We start from the raw sequence: 7,230 nt of genomic DNA on the forward strand, positions 1-7,230 counted from the left end.
AAATTTTGAAAGCAAACGAAAAAGATTGAAAATGGAAGTAAAACAAACTTCAAAACAGACTCCTGACTGGATTAGGACTCTGAGACAGAGTCCTAATCGGACTGAAACTTTCAAAAATTTGAGAAATTTAATGAATAGAGGAATTCAGAAGCGACACCACCACAATGGGTCTCATCTGTGAATTGAAATCGATTAAAATTTGAATTTGAAATGAATCCAGATTGTTTCCTTGAGAAAATATTTTGAAATATAAAGTCCTGGGGTTGGAAAATGACAGAGTATTGAATAAAAACCCAGATTTTGAAATTAATTTTAAAATAAAGCTTTAAAATTCAAATCTGGATTGAATGTTTTGAAAACTGGAGTGTTGGATCTCGAAAATGAGATGCAATGCTATGTAATGACATGCAATGCTATGCAGAATACATGCAATGACATGCAATGATCTGTAGTGACTTATGAAATGGACAAACACTGGATGAGGGTGAAAATTTGGGGTGTTTACAAAGACCTAGACCTAACCCTAGCCAATCTTAAGTCAAGTCATAGACCAAACTGAACCTAACTAGTTAGGTCAAGCCTAATCGAGTCAACCTTAGCCAAGTGTTATCTTTCAATTTTTGAATTTTTAGAATAAAATCCTAAAATTTGTGAGAAAACAAAGATTGAAACTAATTTTTTGTGTTTTTGCAAAAATATTTACAAAAGGGATTTTTTCTGAGAATTTAAAAGCTATTTTGAGAAAATTTCTTCAGAAATGGGTTCGGATCCGGATTTTGAGGAAATACGGATTAAAAACACTGGATTCGGGCCCGAAATTGAATTCGAATATATCAATATGGAATTTAATTCAGAAAATCTAAAGAATGACTGAAATTTAGTTTTGAAAAAGATAATCTGAATGGGGAAAGGAATATGCGAGGACCTTGATGAGATATTTATGAGAGAATGTCTCGCGAGATGAAGCTCAAATGGGGATCCTGTCCTGGACGGATATACAAATCATGGATTCCTTGATGGGAAGAACCATGATGGGACCTTCGGAGTTTTGGACGAACAAATCCGAAGAGGGTTTGCGAAAGGAGGAAGGAAATGGGGTTCTCTAAAGCTTTGAAAAAGGGATGAACTTGGACGTCTCATTGCTGAGACTAAATCAGCTTTTGAATTTAATGACCTCTCGCAGGGAGTACAGGTTTTGACCCTTAACCTGAGTGGGAACAACCATACGGATTTCTCGAAACCGTGATGGGACAGGAGAGATACTTCAACTGAATGGGGTAGCTCTTCTGGAAAACAACGTTAGGTTGCACAAAAATGGATATTGAATATTTATTTCATTCTTAGAATATCTAGAAAATTTTGCCAATAAGATAAATTTATAGTTGACTTCAATGCTTGAAAGTGTGCACATGTGTGCAAAAGATATTTCATCTTTTTACCTAGAGTATTTCCTCCAACGAGGTTAACTTCTCGGTCTTAAGAGTCAAATTCAAAATTTTTAGCGCTGATGATTTTCTTCAAGGAAGTTATCCATTTCCCTGATATGAGAAGAGAAGAAATATTCTCAATTTCATAAAAGCAAATAAAGAAAAGATATTGATAACAAATATTTTGCATAAGAAAGTATGACTTCTGGCAATTTCGGCAGTTTGATATCTGGGTGTTTTTCCATGATGATCTTCTTGCACTCTTTTTGAGTCATTGGGCTTTTTGGCTTTTACATCATCCTTCGTTTGGATGTTCCTGACTTTTCTCTCTTTTTCAGGGGAAGTGTACGTCACAAACTCCTTCATCTTGGAGATGTTCCGATTCTTCTTATATCTCAGGGATTCTATTGATGATATTGGCTCAAAAGGTCTTTAGATGATAGCAGAAATCAAATATCATTTAGGGTTTGTCGGTAGGTCCATCACACTCGCCTTCATCTCAACGGTGATCTGAACTTTCCCTAGAAGGATCCTTCACAAACTTCTTCATCTTGGTAGATGATCAAAATCTTCTTTGGCCCCAGGGGTCTACTCGCTTAATTCGCCTTCATCTTGACGACAATTGAGAGATCCCTTTTGCAGATATTTGATTGCAGCTCAAAAATGGATAAGGAGATATGGATTGAGTGGATTCTTTTTTATCGCTCGGGATATTTCTACTGCCTGATTGTCAGATAGCCGTCTTTAAACATGCATCATGATCAATATCAATTCGCTTCTGGCTTTTCAACGTCATTGAATATTTATTTCGCTAATCATATCGAGTATATTTCTTTCATCCTTTTGGTTGATCAACAGGGAAAAGATTTGAATTTTACCTCTTTTCCACAAAAGGTTTCACCCTTTTGGAAAGAAATACTAGAGGTAATCAGAGGTGATTCTTTTGGTGTAGTCAGAATATTGAAATCAACACATATTTTTAGAAAATTGGCAAGGTTTTTGAGCATCCTTTGTGAAATAATCACTCAATATAAATTTTGACAAAACCTTGAGTTGAAACTTGAGAAGGAATATTTAGATTTTTTTTTTGATCGACCAGCTCAAAAGCAGGATTTTATTGCCCGACCAGCTCGAAAGCAGGATTTGATTTGACCGACCAGCTCAAAAGCAGGATTTTGATGGAAGTACCAGCTCGAAAGCAGGATTTGTTTGACCGACCAACTCGAAAGCAGGATTTTGATGGAAGTACCAGCTCGAAAGCAGGATTTGTGGAAGTACCAGCTCGAAAGCAGGATTTTGATTGACTAACCAGCTCAAAAGCAGGATTTTTTTGCCCGACCAGCTCAAAAGCAGGATTTGATTGCCCGACCAGCTCGAAAGCAGGATTTTTGGAAGTACCAGCTCGAAAGCAGGATTTTGATTGACCGACCAGCTCGAAAGCAGGATTTGTTTGCCCGACCAGCTCGAAAGCAGGATTTGATTTCCCGACCAGCTTGAAAGCAGGATTTTGTTTGCCCGACTAGCTCGAAAGCAGGATTTTTTGGAAGTACCAGCTCGAAAGCAGGATTTTTTGGAAGTACCAGCTCGAAAGCAGGATTTTTTGGAAGTACCAGCTCGAAAGCAGGATTTGATTGCGCGACCAGCTCGAAAGCAGGATTTGATTTGACCGACCAGCTTGAAAGCAGGATTTGATTGCCCGACCAGCTCGAAAGCAGGATTTTGTTTGCCCGACCAGCTCGAAAGTAGGATTTGTTTGACCGACCAGCTCGAAAGCAGGATTTGTTTAGTAAAATGATTGGTATTGATATAGTTGTGACCCAAAGGCTTGGAAATGATGGATATTTGATAAAATTGTAACCCGAAGGCTTTGGACTTGAAATACATTGATGAAATTGTAACCCGCAGGCTTTGGAAAGGATATACATCTGATGAAATTGTAACCCGAAGGCTTTGATAATAAAAGACATTTGATGAGATTGATAAACATTTAATGAGGTTGATAGACATTTAAATGAGGATTTAGGATATAATAGACAATGATTCAGGTTTTGTCCCTTAGCCTGAAAGGGAAAGAGATTTTTTAGGATATACTTGAGACTTGAATTTAAAAGAGATATGACAAGATTTAGGATTTAGGATTTAGGATTTAGATGGACCAACACATTTGGCTGTATGTGGTCCAATTTTCAGGATTAACCCCTTGTCCTGAACAGGAAAAAGAATAAAATTTAAACAGATGGAAGGAAAATAAAATTTGATGAAATATTGATAAACAATGGAGAAAATTTTGAGGGAATTTATTTACTTTATAAAAGAATTCTCACAAGTAGCATTTGTTGCCCCTATGAGCGATCTCAGGATTATCTCTTATCCTGAATGGGAACACCTCGGACAACGAGGGTCAGGTTTATCCTTTAACCTGAGGGGGAAGCACCCCGGACAACGAGGGTCAGGTTTATCCCTTAACCTGAGGGGGAATATTTAAAAGATTTTGAAAATTTTGGGGTGTTTACACCAAGTTAACTCAACCTTAGCTAAGTCAAAACCGATTCATTCTAAGTCAATCGAGTCTAGTCAACCGACCCTAGTCCTAGTCAAACCCGTGTCTTATTGTTCCATATTAGTTCCATATTTTTTAGATTTAACTCATAGTGATTTTAGATTAGCTAGTATAGTTATTTCTTTAATTGTTTAGTTAAAATTTATATTTGTTGATTTGATGTGTGTTTGTTAGTTTGTCGTTTGTTGATAAGTTAGTTAGTATAGTGTAGTTAGTTATATTAGGTACATCATTTAGTCATATATTTAACTACATTATTTAGTGTTTTGATAGTAATTGCATTATTATTTCATTTAGCGCATAGTCATAAAACGCATGTCATATTTCATGTAGAGTTCATTTAGCATCATCATAGTTAACATCTGCATATAATCAGTCATATAGGATTAATTCAGTTTGCATTGCATGTAGATTACATTCTTATTGAGTAAAAAAGGTTAATAGAGTGAATAATGCATTGAAAGAAAAGACTGATTTTTGAGGCATCGCACCGTCGTAATTTCGTATGCAAAAATTTAGTGTTTTCCAAAACGTTTTGTTCTATTCACTTTACTGACGTGTTATTTGACTTCAGACCAAATTTCAGCTCTTTCGGAGTTGATTTGGTCTGATTTTTAAGCGTTTTGCGAAAACTGCTTTTTCTGGATTTTAAATTACAGGACTTTCGATATCCTGATCTTTCCCAGACTTGAAACGCTTATATCTGGAGTTTCAGATATTTTTTTTCCATTCTGTAAAAACTGTCAGATTGTTTAATCTGTCAGTTGCAGAACAAAACAAATTTCGGGAAAATCGAACCTCGTTTTCCTTGTCAAACAGTGGTTTTCCGATAACCTGTCAGAAAGCTATTTTGCACTAGTTAGGGGCATTTTCGTAATTTCCTTAGATTCAGCATTTTAGGCTTGTTTTCAGTAGTTTCTGCATTTTAGGATCTGCATAACCACCATACAGCATTAGTAGAAGTAATTTGGTTAATTTTAGAATTAATTTAGTATTTTATTTAATTTTTGTTTGATAAGTAGCATTTGTTTTATTATTTTCGTAAAATTAGAATTAGTTTTAGTTATTGCTTGCATTGTTAGAATAGAATACAAACTTTGTATTTTTCTGCATTTTTAGGTTGAAAAGCATATTTATTTTCCAAGGTTATTTTCTAAGTGCGAAGAACGAATAGTTGACGAAAAGACGAAAATACCCTTGGTGTGGAGCAGAAGATTTAATTGCTTTTTTTTCATTTTCACTTTAGTGATTAATTGTAGTTGCATTAACTTTATAATTGTAGATTGATATTGTTAATTAATAAATCAATTTTTTTAGAAATATCTTGATTAATTCCTGTTCCCTGAGGATTCGACCCGAACTTACCACTTTGTGGAAAGTCGGTTTTTATATTTTTGGTTGACGATTTTCCAAAGTTTAAGTTTATTGCAAATACTTGTTAAAAAAAAAGATCATTCCAAAATATCAACCAAAATTTGGTGCCGTTGTCGAGGAACGACGAATTAATTATTTTATTTCTTAGAGTTTGATTTATTAATTGGTTTTAGTTAATTAATTGTTTTCTTTTTAGTTAGTAGGATTAGTAAGTGAATATAGGATTAACATAGTTAGTAAATATAGGATTCACGTACTGTTCTTTGTAGGATTCACTTAATTCTCATTCTCCAAGGAGCGATTAGACAGGTGGGTTTTAGAAAAACTTAGTTTGTGATTTCCTGTATTTATTTGTTTCAGAATTTTAGAATAAGTTACTTTGTTATTTATTTATTTAGTTATAGAATTCTGACATAGATAGATAGCATATCTGTTTCTTAGTACACTTATTTGTTTTATTTACATTTTAGTACTAGTGTTAGTTTAGATTTAGAGTTAGGTCGTTCGCTTACATCTGGTCTTAGTACCAGTGTATGCAGGGGCAACGAGGTTTAGGAACCCCATTACACCCATTTGTTGACAACCCAGAGAGAATTTTACATTCTCATCGAAGTTCGGCAACAATGGCTGACATGGATCCTCCACCTCCACCCCCAGTTCATTCACGTCCTCTGCGGGAATACTTCATTCCCACAGACTATGTTCAGGCATCCTGCATTCGGAGACCCGATGTAGGAGCGCCGCATTATGAGATTAAGGCCAACATTATTCAGATGCTTCCATCCTTTTATGGCCTTAGTCACAAGGATCCCTACCGACATTTAGATGAATTTCTCGAAATTTGTTCTACTGTCAAGATACAGAATTTCGATGATGATGCTTTGAGGTTGACTCTATTCCCCTTTTCATTGAAGGACAAAGCTAAGTATTGGCTAAAGTCCTTAGATTCTATAGAAATAGAGTCCTGGGATCAGTTGCAACAGGAGTTTCTTCGGAAATACTTTCCCATTGGTCGCACGAACCAATATCGTAGAGCCATCACTAGCTTTTCAGAGCTAGATGGTGAGCGCTTTCATGAGACCTGGGAGAGAATGAAGGATCTCCTCAGGAAATGTCCCCATCATCAGGTGCCGAAATGGCAACTGGTGCAGAGCTTCTATGATGGATTGTCTGACAAGAATCGTTAGATGATCGACTCTTCGTGTGGAGGGACATTCATGCTGAAAAGCGAGGACGAAGCATGGAGGTTATTTGATACATTGTCTGAGAATTCCCTCCACCATGCTTCGAGTTCTCATTCTGATAGAGCCACACCCAGCATTCAGAAGAAAGCTAGTGTTCTTGAAATTGGTCCATCTACTGCACTACAGTGCAAGGTAGACATGATTGCTCAGAAGCTGGACCAGCTTCTCTCAGGACCATCCACTACACAGCAGGTGTGTACTCTTTGTGTCAGTCCGGCACACGAGATCACTGAGTGCCCTTCGACAGCTCAGTACCCTAAATTTGTTCAAGAACAAGTTCAGGCAGCTCAGGGTTACGTCAGACCGCCGAATAACCCATTTTCATCGACATATAATCCGGGTTGGCGTAACCATCCCAATTTTTCATGGAAGAATCCACAGTCTTCCATGCAGATGCCTACATCCTCTCAGCCAGTTCGGCAGCCATCTTTTACTCAGCCATTCCAGAGACCGAGTTATTCTCAGTCTTCTTCCTCTTCAGTTCCTTCCCCGATTCAGCAGGTGTCTGCCCCGCAGATATCTTTTGAGGAGAGACTTCTCCAGGAATTCCAAGAGGTGAAAACCTCTAATCAGAACGCCTTCGAGAAGTGTAGCCAGATTTTGAGCTCGCATACGTAGTCCATTG

At 36.9% G+C, this 7,230-nt stretch overlaps 1 non-coding gene across 1 annotated transcript; it reads right to left on the minus strand.

Moving 5' to 3' along the window:
• Positions 1–6,387: 6,387 nt before the first annotated feature.
• LOC149837780 (small nucleolar RNA R71) lies at positions 6,388–6,490 on the minus strand. The gene has a single exon (XR_016432310.1). It is a non-coding gene; the product is annotated as a small nucleolar RNA R71 (small nucleolar RNA).
• Between the last annotated feature and the right edge of the window lie 740 nt (positions 6,491–7,230).

The sequence above is a fragment of the Nuphar pumila genome, chromosome 5, assembly GCF_984573655.1.
Source record: "Nuphar pumila chromosome 5, dmNupPumi1.hap1.1, whole genome shotgun sequence".
NCBI classification, from domain to species: Eukaryota; Viridiplantae; Streptophyta; class Magnoliopsida; order Nymphaeales; family Nymphaeaceae; genus Nuphar; species Nuphar pumila.